At 37.2% G+C, this 15,254-nt stretch overlaps 1 long non-coding RNA gene across 2 annotated transcripts in view; it reads right to left on the bottom strand.

Moving 5' to 3' along the window:
- The window catches only part of LOC129468008 (uncharacterized), a 38,665-nt gene extending 24,390 nt beyond the window's left edge, over window positions 1-14,275 (bottom strand). For both annotated transcript variants that reach the window (XR_010117289.1, XR_008652524.2), the window contains exons 1-2: window positions 14,138-14,275; window positions 12,042-12,112 (exon numbers count right to left, since the gene is read on the bottom strand). This is a non-coding gene — a long non-coding RNA (uncharacterized lncRNA). The remainder of the gene's footprint in view (window positions 1-12,041; window positions 12,113-14,137) is intronic.
- Between the last annotated feature and the right edge of the window lie 979 nt (window positions 14,276-15,254).

A 15,254-nucleotide genomic window follows, 5' to 3' on the forward strand; every position in this document is an offset into this window, starting at 1 on the left:
CTAATTTCCAAATCTCATTGTCTAATTCATCTAAATTGGGTATGGGTTCTACTTTGTGTATGATCCATCTTGGGACAAAATCCCTCCCTATCCCCAATTCTTGAAATTAGAAAACAACTTTTCTGCTTCCCAAATACAGTGGTTGGATGGTTATATGATAGACATTTCCACTCCAAAAGGGAGATACTGGAAGTAGTAAGGGTCACTGGTTCCAAGCAAGACTGAAACCTAACAGAGCAAATTTTATTATGTTTCAGAGTCTGAAAATAATCCTCTGTGGCTTAATGCTCTTTCCTCTGAATCTGTGGTGCTGGCAGCCTCATTCTCTGAGCCCAAGGCTTTATCTTTGGCATCAGGTCTCCTTTGAGAAAGGAGACCTGATGCCAAAGATATGTGGCAGCTGAGTAGTTCTATCAGCCTGCTTTCTACCTATAGAATTTTGAAAGTCTAATTACCTTCATTTGTTATTTTATCTTTGTCTCTGTCAGTCCGGGTGCACCTTGTGTTCCTGCTTCCCCAAGGATAATGTTCTCAATAACTAATCCTCCTGTATATGTTAAGAGGATAAATACCATTCAACAAAATGGTTTTCCAGTGATCCTTTCTGAATAATCCCATCTGTATTTCTGCTTTCTGCTAAAATGGTTGATTGGATCCATGAGTGATACAACTAATCTTTCAACAAAAAGCTGTTGCTATGGTTTGGGTGTGTCTTCCAAAAGTTCATGTGTTGAAAAGATAATTGTCTTTATAGTAGTATTAAGAGAGATGGTTCCTTTAAGAGGTGATTAGGGCATGAGGGTTCTACTCTCAGGAAAGGATTGATGCCTTTGTCTCAGAAGAGGGTTAATTATTGCAAGAGTAGACGCTCTACAAAAAGAATATTTCAGGTCGCATTTTGTTTTTCTCTGTTTAGCATGCAAGCTTCTGCCTTTTTCCTTCTGCCATGGGATGATCCTCACCAGATGCTGGTACCGTGCTCCTGAGCTTCCCAGCCTTCAGAATTATAAGCCAAATAAAGTTCTGTTCTTTATAACTTACCCAGTCTGTGGTATTCTGTTATAGCAGCAGAAAACAGACTAAGACAGCTGTCCAGCACATTCTTGGCATTCTCCCCAGAGTATGCTTTCTCAACAGTACATTTCCTAATTTAGCATCCTTTGAAATCTGGATAGACCAAGGAACTCACAAGTCTCAAATTGATGGTTCCTTTTTGCTTAACAGTTCCTTCCTCAATTTATCTCTTCCTTTTCGCATTTTACTCTAAACAGAAAGGAGAAATCAGACCACACCTTGCTTGGAAATCTCCTCAGCTATATATACAATTTTATCACTTACAAGTTCTGCTTTCCACCCAACTGTAAAATGTAATTAAGCCAAGTTTTCTCTCACTTTATAACAAGAATCTCCTTTCCTCCAGTGTCCGATAACATGTTTCTCATTTCTATCTGACCTCACCAGAAATACCTTTAACCTTTATATTTCTATGATTTTGTTTACAATGACATGTGTTTTCTCTAAGACAACAGCTTTCCCTACCATAATCCTCATTCCCATCTGAGCCTTCACCATTATTGCCTATATTATCTATATTTCTGTCAACATTGTCTTCAGTGCAATCTAGGCTATTTTCATCATGCATCCAAAAATGCTTCCAGTTTCTATCTATGTCCCAATCCCAAAGCCACTTACATATTGTGGGTATTGTTATAGCAGCAACCCATTTCCCAGTACTAAAATATGTATTAGTTTTTTTAGGGTTGCCATAATTTTTTTTACCACAACTTCGTGGCTTAAGATAACGAATTCATTTTCCTACAGTTCTGAAGTCCAGAAGGTCAAAATCATAGTGTTGTCAGGGCCTTACTTGCTCTGAAAGTATAGGAGAATCCTTCTTTGCCTCTTTCATCTTACGGTGACTCCTGGTTTTAATATCTTGTGGCAGCATGACACCAGTCTCTGCTTCCATTTTCATATGGTATCATCACTGTGTATCACTGTGTGCATCAAACATCCTTCTCCTTTCTGTTAAAAAGATACCAGTCACTGGACTTAGGACCCACTCTAAATACAGGATAATTTTATCTTCACATATTTATTTAAATCTGCAAATACTTATTTCCAAATAAGGTCACATTCTGAGATTCAAATGGACATGAATTTTGGAGATACACTATTCAACCCACTATCTTACATGAATTATATCTCAATTTTAAAAACTGATATTAAGAACAAAAAAAAATAAGGTGCTTAGTTCAGATACTATAATTACATTGAAACCTTTAATTATCCCACATTAGGAGGCAAATTTTATTAAATTTTATACTTTCAATGTCTGACACAAACACACAAAAAAATAAGTGCATTGGGGAAATAATTATCCATTTAATGACTTTATTGGCTACAGGAAGGAAAAGAAGTACACTGAATCACAACAATCATGGAGCTAATTGTTTTAACCATGCTTTAAACCAAGCAATTTAATCATGTTTGAAGGTTTAATATGTTTTCTTTTCAGTGAAGTATTTTAAATTATATGGTCTCCTTCCTGTGGCCAAATTGGCATTATTTCAAATTATTATTTGAGTACTATGTGTCAGGCACTGTGTCAAGCATGTGTTAGTTCACTGCCTTGGTCTGTTCAGGCTGCTACAACAAAGTACCTCAGAGTGGATAATTTATAAACAATAGGAATGTATTGCTCTGGAGGCTAGTTCTGGATGTTAGGAAGTCCGAGATCAAGGCACTAACAGATTTAGTGTTTGATGAGGACCCATTGCTCACAGATGGCAACTTCTATGTGCCCTCACATGGCAGAAGGGGTGAACAAGCTCCTTGGGACCTCTCTTATAAGGGCACTAACCTAACTGAAGACTCCACTATCATGACCTAATCACCTTCCAAAGACCCCACCTTCTAATATCACCATGGGGATTAGCTTTCAATATATGAATTTGGGGGGGGGTGGGGCACAAATATTCATTCTATAAAATTCACTTAGTTCTCACAATTTTATAAAGTACGTACTCAAGTAATCTTAATTTTATGAAAAATAAAAACTCTGAGACTTTGAGAAGCCAAACCACTCTCTCCTGTTCATATAACTATTAAATGAGTTTTGAATTTATTTACCACTGACATGGATTTCAATTCAATGCATCTTTCTTGCTCATCCACAATGTGTAAGTCTCTATCTGATGGAAGAGTAATTAATTTTTCTAAAGGAGAGCTGCTCTTTCTGGTGATACATATTCCCCTTTTAACATGACAAATTTCAGGATCTAATAGTATTATTGAATTGCCATTTGGTTATGCTTTTCACATTTCAATTCACATTTTAATTTGATTCCCACAGCAACACTGAAACAAGGTTTAATAGGAATTATTATCCCCATATTATAAATGAAGGGAAAAAAAGGTTTATATAGAGGTTATTCAGCTAGCCCATGGGCTTACATTTACTATAAAGCTTACTCAATTGGCTCCAAGGCCAGCTGTATAATCCGCAGTATTATGTCTCTCTAAGTTTCTAATGTTTCATTAAAGCCTTGAATAATTCATACAAGTAAACTTTATTAATAATGATTGCTCCTCTCTGTCAGATAAAGAAATACTACAAAGTTCTCTATTTTTATCTCACATAAATGTTCAACTCTGGGCTGTCCTCACAAATTTCATTGTCCATCATTACAATGCTGTCCCAGATCTCAGGGGAGAGAAACTTTCCATTCCTTCAATAACCTAAGGGTAGAAGGCACTAGAGGATACATTGCCCAAACAATTAGAAATGGAAACCTAAGAGATTCTGATTGAACACACACTAAAAGGGGGTGACAGACTTAATGTGTTAGGAAAACTGAGACAAGCATTGAATTTATTCCATGCCATTCTCTTCTAGCTCTAAATAGAGTCAAAGCTAAGACATCAGTGTTGGCAGTAAGAATGAAGAGGTGAGCTAGCATGTACAATTAGGGAGGAGAAGGAAATACTTGTAAGCATAAAATTTACAACTCTAAAGGGTTCAATGGAGCTCCCTTGGGCAATTAATACAGGTTCCACACAAACATGCACTGGCAGATAAGTGGTTCCGTACCCAGCCTTTCCTGAGAGAGATGGATAATTTTAGAAACTTTGGCTGATCTGGGAGTAGGTGCCCCTCAGACAGATTGACTGAATGGGAAATACGAATTGCAAAGACCTAAAGTCAGAGCAGAATGAGTAGTTAAAAATGCATAGTTTAAAAGACTCTCAGAGAAGATAGCCTTTTATTAATGGGAGATTGTAACTAGAGCTGAGGGTTCTGAAATGTTTACCTTGAAAGTAAGACTGGCAAAGTCCCTGTGATGTCAAGGAGTTTAGAGCAAAGCCTTAGAAATTCCTGGCTGTGAGGCTGCAGCAGCCTACCATTTTATTGTGAAATATCCCTTTGGTTTTACTAATAAAAATTAATGAGTTTCCAAAGTTTCCTTTTCAGTCCGTAAGTACTTAACTGCCTGGAGTTGAGCTGTTCCTCAGGGCTCCACCCACTGGAGGGCAGAGTGATTTTTTCATCCAATCATTATAGAAAACCTGTCTAAATTTACTTTATGCTCATAGAATATTTCAGCAAGTTTTAATTCTTAATATATTCTCTTTAAAGTATTAAAATTATCTCAAAATATGTGAATTTGGCTTAATGATCAGGCTCAAAATTCTGTAAGCTATATTCATGATTTTAATTTTTACTAAAAGAGAACCTTTATGTTGGTTTTTATAACTTCTCAAAAATCTTGCCATACATTTTTGAAATACTTGAAGTAATGTATAGATTGAGTAGACTGATCATCCGCTACACTGTTCTCAGCTAGATGCTGAAAACCTAGGGAGCAATCAAGTTAATATTAAGTAAATAAATGAATTAAGCAAGAACACATTTAGTACATCAAGATTTGCAAAGGAAGGCTTTGGATTTTGTTAATGCATTCAGGACACCAAGCACTACATCATCAGGAGAAAACACTGTGTTTGATTTTCATAAGACATATTATTAAGAAATTTTTGGTGCTTAAGGTCATAGTTAGGCACACACAGTATATACTTAATGGATTTCTCAATAGTCCTGAAGGTCAGGTGGAATTAGCCACATGTTGCTGCTAAGGAAGCTAAAGCTCAGAGAGTGAAATAAGTCCCCAAGTTTCTATAGCTAGAAAGTAGCTGAGCCTGTATTGATCTCCAGTTCTCCACTCCATGGTAATCTAAAGCCTAGTCTCTTTCCAGCAGGTCAGGGTATTTCTCCCTGAGTTACCATTTTATGAGGCTTGGAGAAAAATCTTGTTATTTGAGTTTCTACATTTTGGATTTCAGGATAAATGTTTTACCATATCAGAGCTGAATTCCCACTTGTGTTATCATCCCTGTAGCCTTTTCACAAAACAATGAACTGGACATACTATCCCACACCCTTTTGCTCACATTCGTATTCTAGTAGCAGAATGAATCCATGTTCAGTCTCCTTGTAAACATAACAAAACTGGCCTTTCACTTGGACAGTGCTTCAGGACAAGTGATTTTTTTTTTTTTTTGTGACAGAGTTTATGATTTTGGTCTGGTGAATGAATAAAATTGAAAGAAGATTTGGCTGTTCTTATGTCTTAAACGTAAAATGTTTCTAAAGCCAGTGTTCCTGCCTGACATATGATAGGCGAAGTGTGCAGCACTGTGATACCAAAGCTGAATGTAGCCAGGCCTTGAACTTTCTGTCTCCATCTGACTTTCTAACATTTAGTGGCTAGAATACAAAACGGTCTGCTGTGGCTCTGCCTCCCAGGTGTCGGAAAGAGCAAATGCTGAAGGACTTTCAACTCAACGGGCTTCACACAAACTGTACCCCAGAGAGAAAATCTAAGCAGTGCTTCAGGCAGGTGCATGATGTGGTTCAGAGGCAGAAAACATTTGATTCGTGAGCAGGAGGCACTAAAATAGAGCTTTGGGAAGAAAGAAGGGATCATGCAATGATGGGAGCAATATTGCCTCTGAGTTCCAACATTTGCACTGCTTCAGTGGCCATCTCTTTCCCGGGGCTTAAGGTTCAGCGAATAGTAGAGAGATCAGGTGAGGCAGAGAGTACAATATAAGCACACCAACTCCAAACGACCTGAAGATGGGAGGGGCATTACTCCTTCCAAGCAGAAAAGGAAGGATACTTGCATCCCCAAAAAAGAAGACATTTCCAGGAAACTGTGATTAGCTCAAAGGGCAAAAAAGCATTATATCCACAAGGGTTTTCTAATTTCCTTGCAGAGCAGAAAAATAAGTTGTTGCTTGTGTTCCTCCTGTTCTCCCTTTTCCCCCTCTCTTGCTCCTCTTCTTCTCCCTTCTTTTTTATTTTTATTTTTTGCTTTATAACAGGCTTGGCAGAATTTGTAACAGTTTTTTAAACACATCCTGCAGGTAAAATTTAATTTGTATGTTATTCTCTAACAAGATGATTTGGTTTCACAGTGATTGATGAGACTAGGACTGTCTTCATGGTTTTGAGGAGAATGCTCTGGATTCAGGAACAGCCTAATGGTTTGTATTTGCTCACCAGAGGGCCCTAGCCCTCTTTTTAAGGGCAAAACTCTTTAATATGAATACTCTGTAGTCAGAAATCTTTTATTCTCTGTCCTTCCCATCATTTCATAATGAAGACTCTGACTTGAACCTATGGATTTAAAAGGTAGTCAGTAGGGGACCTATAACAATGAAAACAGATCTCTATTAACATCAACAGAAATTTAGGTGTACCAAGCACTTCGCTTAGCTTGCAGGTAGTAGCTGCCTATCCAAAAGTGGATTTTACATGGGATGACCTTTGTGTGTGTGTGTGTGTGTGTGTGTGTGTGTGTGTGTTTGAGATGGAGTCTTGCTCTCCACCTCCTGGGTTCAAGCGATTCTCCTGCCTCAGCCTCCCAAGTACCTGGGATTACAGGCATATGCCACCATACCTGGCTAACTTTTTTGTATCTTTTTAGTAGAGATGGGGTTTCATCATGTTGGCCACGCTGTTCTAGAACTCCTGACCGCAGGTGATCCACCCACCTCGGCCTCCCAAATTGCTGGGGGTCACCATGCCTGGCCGGTGATGACCTTTGTAGAATATTTCTTCTATATGTATTTATTTTATTTGATTTGGAAATATTGGTCACATTAGTCTCTAAAACACAACTGCTTTAAGAAATAGTCTGATTTGGCAGAATAAGCTGTGAGACCACTGTGATCTTTGTTCATTATTGATCTTTGTTAATATAGATCTTGACAAAGATTGTGCATCCAATGGGTTAACATTGCTTGTGGTATTGATTCTTTCATCCCCTGTGGAGGCTAGAACAGGCCTAGAGGCAGCCAAAGCCCATGAGCTAGTCACCTCTAACCTCAAACAGCCTCATCAAATTACCACAGTGTACTGTGCAAATATTATCATATTTGATATGTACCAATACTGTTAAGCTCTGTGATACCTTGTAAATTCTAGACTAGTCATTTTGAAGTCAATAGACCTGCCAAAAAATAACAAATGGTGATGAGAACATTTCTTCTATACCTAATTTGTATGAGTTTTTATCATAAAGGATGATGAATTTTGTCAATTGCTTTTTTCTGCATCTATTGAGATGATCATATGATTTTTGTTCTTTATTCTGTTAATACAGTGTTTCCCATTTATAGATTTGTTTATGTTGAGCTATCTTTACATCCGTGGAATAAATCTTAATTGGTCATGGTGAATGATCCTTTTAATGCACTCCTGAATTCGGTGTGCTAGTATCTTGTTGAGGATTTTTGCATCTATGTTCATCAGTTCCTGTGGTTTTCTTTTGTATAGTGTTCTTGTCTGGCTCTGGAATCAGGGTACAACTCTGGCCCTGTAAAATGAGTTTGGAAGTATTCCGTCATCTTCAATTTTTTTGAAGGAGTTTAAGTATTAGCCCTTTTAAACGTATTTTGTAGAATTCAACAGTGGAGCCATCTGGTCCTGGCAATTTTTTTTTTTTTTTTTTGATGGGAGACTTTTAGTTACAGATTCAACTTCCTTACTAATTATTAGTCTGTTTAGATTTTCTAAAAGTCTTCATAGTTTATATGTGTCTAGGGATTAACATTTTTTACAGGATATTTCACATTTTGCATATAATTGTGGATACTTGTCTCATAATCTTTTGTATTTCTGTGGTATGGCTTGTTCCCTCTTTCATTTATTATTTTGAGTCTTTTTTTTCCTTTTCTCTGTTAGCCTGAATAAAACTTTTCAATTTTATTTATCTTTGCAAAAAGCCAAATAATTAGTTTCCTGGATCTTTTCTGCTTTTTCTAGTCTCTATATCATTTATTTCTGCTCTGATCCGTGTTGTTTCTCTGCTTCCTCTGGGTTTAGTTTGTTCTTTTTTTTCTAGTTTGTTGAAGTGTAACATTATCTTTTCTATTTGAAATCTTTCTTTTTAATTGATAGATGATATTTGTACATATTTATCAGGTACATGCATTTTTGATACATGCAATGTGTAATAATTAAATCAGGGTAATTGGGATACCATCACCTCAAATATTTATTATTTTTTTTGTGATGGGAATATTCTAAATCTTCTTTTCTATCTATTTTGAACTATACTATACATTTAGTTAACTATAGTCACCCTACTGTGTTATCAAATTGTAGAATTTATTCCTTCAATTTAACTGTATTTTGTACTTATTAACAAACTTTGTCCCCTCTGCCCCCTATACTTCTCCGCTGCTGGTGACCACCATTCTTATCTCTACTCTATGCTTCTCATTACCTATATGAGATCAAGTTTTTTTTTTAGCTCCTACATATGAGTGAGAACATATGCTATTTATCTTTCTGTGCCTGACTTACTTCACTTAACATAATACTCACAGATAACATTATACTAAATGATGAAAAGTTGAAAGCTTTCCCTCTAAGAGCAAGACAAGATAAGAATACTTAATCTCATCATTTCTATTCAACACAGTACTGAAAGTTCTAGCTAGAGCAATTGACCAAGAGGAAGAAATAAAGACATCAAAATTGGGAAGAAAGGAGTTCAATTGTCTCTGATGCAGACAACATGATCTCATATATTGAAAATCTTAAAGACTACTGAAAAAAAAAAACCTGTTACAAGTAAAAAATGTCCTGAGTAAAGTTGCAAAAAATAAAATCAACAAAGAAAAATCAGGATCATTTCTATACACTAACAATGACTGTCTGAAAAAAAAAAAAAAATCAAGAAAGCACTGCCATTTACAGTGGCTACAAAATAAAATAAAATACTTAGGAATACATTTACCCAAGGAAATAAAAGACTTGTACACAAAAAACAATAAAACACTGATGAAAGACATTAACACAGAAAATAAGTGAAAAAAAGTATCCTATGTCCATGGATTGGAAGGGTTAATATTATTAAAATGCCCATTTGAGCATTATTAAATTGACCAAAGTAATCTACAAATTTAATGCAAACCTATCAGAATTCCAAAGTCATTTTTCACAGAAATAGAAAAAATCATAAAATTAATATCAAACCACAAATGACCCCAAATAGCAAAAACAATCTTGAGCGAAAAAAAACAAAGTTGGAGGCATCGCAGTCTCTGATTTCAAAATATCATACAAATCTATAGTAATCAATACAGCATGGCACTGCCATAAAAACAGAAACATACACCAACAACATAATTGATAGCACAGAAACAAGTTCGTGCATTTATGGTCAATAGCTTTTTCACAAAGATGCAAAGATTACACAATGGGAAAGGACAATCTCTTCAATAAATTGTGTTGGGAAAATGTATAGTCACATGCAGAAGAATATGAAACATTTATTCCACACCGTATACAAAAATCTACACAAAATGGATTGAAGACTTACATGTAAGACTTGAATCTGTAAACCAATTAGAAGAAAACATAGGGAGAAAGCTCCATGATTTTGGTCTGGACAATAATTTTCTTTTAATATCCCCAAAGCATAAGCAACAAGAGCAAAAATTAACAAATGGGATTGAATCACACTAAAAAGCTTCTGCATGGTAAATTACACAACCAATAGAATGAAGCAACAACCTACAGAATGGATGAAAATGTTTGAAAACCATTTTTCTTCCTTTTTAAAAAAATTTGAGACACAATCTGCTCTGTCACCCAATCTAGAGTACAGTGATACAATCATGGCTCACTGCAGCCTTGAACTCTTAGGCTCAAGTGATCCCCCCATCTTGACCTCCCAAAGTGCTGGGATTACAGGCATGAGCTACCACAGCTGGCCCAAACCACACACTTGATAAGGGGTTAATACCTAGAATATATAAGAAATTCACACCACTCATTACCAAAAAAACAAATAACCTGACTTTAAAAATAGGCAAAGGACCTGAATAGACATTTCTCAAAAGAAGACCAACAAGCAGCCAACAGATATATTTTTTTAAATGGTCAACACCACTAATCATCAAGAAAATGCAAATTAAAATTATAATGAGATGTTACCTCACACCTGTTGGGATGGCTGACGTAAACAGGTTGAAAAGTGTTGATGATGTACAGAAAAGGAAACCTTTGTACACTGTTGGGGAGAATGTAAGTTATTGAAAACAGCCATTATGGAAAATAGTATGGAGATTCCTCAAAAAATTAAACATAGGACTACCATATAATCCAGTATCTCACTTTTGGGTATATGTCCAAAAGGAAATAAAATAAATATCATGAAGAGATAGCTGTATTTCCATGTCGTTGCTGCACGATATGCATAGCTAAGATACAGAATCAACCTCTGTCCCACAACAAATGAATGGATAAAATATGACATATATGCAGTGGAATACTATTCAGCCTTAAAAAAGAAGAAAATATTGTCATTTTTATCAACATGGATGAAACTGGAGGGCATTATGTTATATGAAATAAGCCATGCACGAGGATTAATACCACATGACCCTACTTATATGTAGAATCTAGAAGAGGTGAACTCATAAAAGCAGAGGATAGAATATTGGTTTCCCAGTGTGGTGATGGGTCATTGAGGAAATGTTGATCAAATGATAAAAAATTTCAGTTAGATAGGAGGAATAAGTTCGAAAGATTTATTGTACTACATGATAACTGCGGTTAATAACAATAAACTATTTTTTAATTGTTGAGAGAAGATTATAAATGTTCTTACTACCAAAAATAAGTACCTGAGGTAATGCATATGTTAATTAGCTCAATTTAGCCATTTCACAATATTTCAAAACATTACATACAAAAAATATAAACAGTTTGTATTTTTTTGGTTAACAAAAAAATACAGTGACAGGCCTTTCTATTCTTCAGACAGGACCCATACTCTCTTAAAAGGCTAATTTTGTCAAAGTATCTTGGAGCTGTATTTACTTCAGTGTTGATCCACAAGCACTCTCTCAGCCTCCAGATAGTGATGCTGGCTATGGCTTTGTGAGTAAAAGTAAATCCATACCCAAAAACAAGCATTACTTTTAATGGCAAAAAACACAATTGCTTTTGTGCCAATCTAATAGGAACTGTTTTACAACCTTGTTTTTTTCCCCACAAAATATTATCTGTTCAAGGATTATTGTTATGGATACATACAGATGGCTTATTCATTTTAATTGCTTAAACTTATACAGCTGAATGTATCTATTTTATTCCATTATTGATGGACAATTAGTCTCTCTAATTTTTCACTGTAATTGATGATGCTGCTATGAATTTGAATGGGTAAATATGGAAATCCTTAATGGAAAAAGTTCACACCTGGAGTATGCAACTGTCTTTTTCAGGGGCATTTGAAAATGTTTATGTTCATTTTGTTCATCATGATGGCTGAGGGATGCTGCTGGAAATTGGTACTGGGAGGCAAGGGATCCTTAACATCCTGTAATAAATATCTAAAACATGAAGGAATTAGCCATCCAAAACAACACAACTTTCCTTGTGCATAAACAGCTCTCTAGGTTGTGTGCTTAGAAGTGAAATTGTTGAATGAGGTGGATTTAGTTAGCTTGGTGCTTACCTTCCAATTTAAACTTCTCTTATTTACTTGACCATCTCACAATACCTGGAAAGTTGTATACTCACTTCTGTCTGTAGTTGCAGATGTGTTTTAGATTTCCCAGTTGGATGGTCACGTGGAGATTTGGAAGGAAAAAAAAAGGTGAAGTCTGGGCTGCTCTGCTAACAAGTAGGCACAGAGACGTTTTCCTTGTTTTATTCCAGCATCAGACAATGTCCCACTTTCCACTGTCCCACCCATGGGCAGGGTGCAGAGCACATTATTTTGCCTATGAACTAGCTGATGTGTTGCGGCCCTGGGGCTGACATTGTGGTGACAGCATCGTGCCCCTGGGATAACAGCTATCTAGTAGTATATTTCATTGGACCACATCCTGATTCCCCACTGAACTCATTGTGGCAGGACAGCAGCATCCCTGGTAAGCCAGATAACAGACATTGCCTAGGAGTGATTCTTAAAAGCCCTGCCTAGGGTCTCTTCCTTCATACTCTCTGAAAATGTTACATGCCTCTACATTCATGTTTTGAATTGCTTTCTCTTTCAGATGTCTAGATGTGTTTTCACAGTATTCAACTGAACCATGGCTGAAGCACTAGGTTTTAGGAAGTAGATACCTTTGCACTAGGTTTTGTTATATTGCTCTTCCGAATAATTGGATCACCTTATACCACCATGTATATGAGTTTCTATTTCCTCACACCCTAACCGACATTTGAAATTGTGATATTACTACTACTTCTTCTCCTCCTCTTCATCCTCATTATAATTATTATAACTATTGTCAATTCAATTATTGTTAAATGACATAGTGTTGTATCTATTTGAGAACCCTGATTATTAATGATTGAGCAGTTTACATGTTATTTATTTTCCATTTTTGATAAATGCCTGATTATCTCCCTAATCTATTGTTCCACTGATTTTTTTAAATATTGATACGTAGAAGTTATCAGTACTCTTGTGTCACTGTCCATCATTGGCTGGAATCAGCCCAAGAGAGGCGTGATCTCAGGGCATCTTGGCAATGGATTTCAGCATTCAGCAGCAGAGGTCCTCAGTCGGTTTTCCTCTCTGTGGTCAGAGGACAGTGCACATTCTTTTGGCTGCCACGCTCCTCCTCTTGCAGTGTTCAGATCTGCATTTTTACATGGGTGTAGGGAGGAGCTCCTCCATGTGTCTTTTGTGGCCCTCTTATCTGAGTAAAAACTCAGAAAAACAAAGTGAATCTGATTAACTAGAGGCTTCATTGCTGCAGATGATCACTCGTCATCACTGACACTCATTCCCTCCCTTCTCTACTCTATATTTCCCTCACCCTCAGCTATCACTTCAGCAGGTCTAGATGTCTCATCTGGTGGTGCAACTCACACTTTTATCTGAGGGCTCTGAAGCTTTGATAGCCATTCTACTTCCAGGTCTACATTGCTGGACATATCCATGCACAGTTATAATGGAGCAAGGAAGTACCAGGGAGGTTCCCAGTGTATCACTTCAGGTATTTCTCCTTGCTCCCATCTTGTGTATAAGGAGCATTATCTCCTGCTGCTTCCAGTTAATTACCCCTGCCAATATGGTGACTCCTTTTATTGCCTGCTGTTCCCTGGGCGGAAGAATTCCAAAGCGCCTGGGTAGCAAATGTAACTTTTAATTCAGTAAGATACTTAGCTGTGTCCCCTTGCAAGAGTGTACCTGTTTGGAGACCACGACCTTCAACCCTGCAGAGCCTAGAGTTATAGGGACATAAATCATAAATTCCCCCCATGAATCATAAGGAGCATTGGTAAGTGGAGCTGTCCATGCTTCCATCTTTTGGTTTCTGAACACATGTATTCTTCCTATAGGGGACAGGGCACCATATAGAGAGATATTTGTTTTAATAAGTACACTGTATTCTGAAGCATGTCACCCATTCATGGACCGCTCCAGCATCTCCTTCCTTACCTTCATTTCATGTCAGTCCCCTGATCTGCTGATATGTGTATAGGAGGCTTACAGAGTGTTGATCCACAAGCACTCTCTAAGCCTCCAGATAGTGATGCTGGCTATGGCTTTGTGGGTAGAAGTAAGCCCATACCCAAAACAAGCATTTATCATACCTGTGAGCATGAGTAGCACTGTTTTCAGGATAGAAGGTACCCAGTGTAATTAATTTCTCACCAGGCAGTCAATCTCCTTGAGGAATAGTGCCATAATGGGTGTTTAGCATTGGTCTCTGTTACTGAAAAAGGAGAAATTCAGAGGTGTCAATAGATCTGCCTTGGTTAGTGGGAGTTCATCTTGTTGGGCCCATTTATAACCTGTGACTTTGTCATCATGATCACCCCATTCACGTATTCATCATGCCCATTGTGGGGTGGCTGATGACAAAGGCTAAGTCGCAATGTCTATTTAATGGTTCAGTGTCTTTTCCATGATCTATACTTTCATGATGGGGTTAATGTGTAACGAAAATATCATTTTGTTCCCACTTCCATATGACCATACACATGCTTCTGTCTGGAAGATGTCTCCAAACTTCTAGTTCTTTTCCTCCTATAACCTTGACATGACACCATTTCTCATTCCACAAAAATAGATGACTGGGTTAACTGTTCATAGCTCAGCCCATTTGGAAAATTATCACTCTTGGCTGTTTTTAAGCACCGCCACTGAATGAGGATCTATAGTCACTGACCATTTTCAGTTTGTGCTCTCCCATTAAAGCTGAACTATCTATAAACCAAGTACAGCTGCTTCCTCTTCCTTCAGCTGGTTGCATAGAAACCCCCATATGGCTTTAAGTGCAAGAAGATGGAGAGACACTGGTGCAACTCCAGCAGATGACATAGGGTCTGGAAGTATGTACTCATGAGCAGAACCTGGGCCCTTTGATCTTGCTCAGATTCATTCCTTGATGTGCCATTTTCATTTATGATGGGAAGCTATTGCCAGGCCTGTCTGACTTTATGACTTGGTGGATCTGATAGACTCCAACTCATAATCGGAAATTTCAAGGCATTGCCACTTTGTGTCCCATGTTCAAGTGTTCTATCTTGAATAGGGCCCAGGGACATGTCAAACTATATTTATTTCTTAAAGTGCTTTAATTCTCTGTGGTGGATACCACGGCTCTGTATCCCAGGAGATGGCATTGTGATTCTCCCACTTGAGCTTGCTATGAGCTCCATACCACATTACTTCTCAAAACCATAATGTCAACAGAATCACATGGCC

This window comes from Symphalangus syndactylus, chromosome 18, assembly GCF_028878055.3.
Source record: "Symphalangus syndactylus isolate Jambi chromosome 18, NHGRI_mSymSyn1-v2.1_pri, whole genome shotgun sequence".
Lineage (NCBI taxonomy): Eukaryota > Metazoa > Chordata > Mammalia > Primates > Hylobatidae > Symphalangus > Symphalangus syndactylus.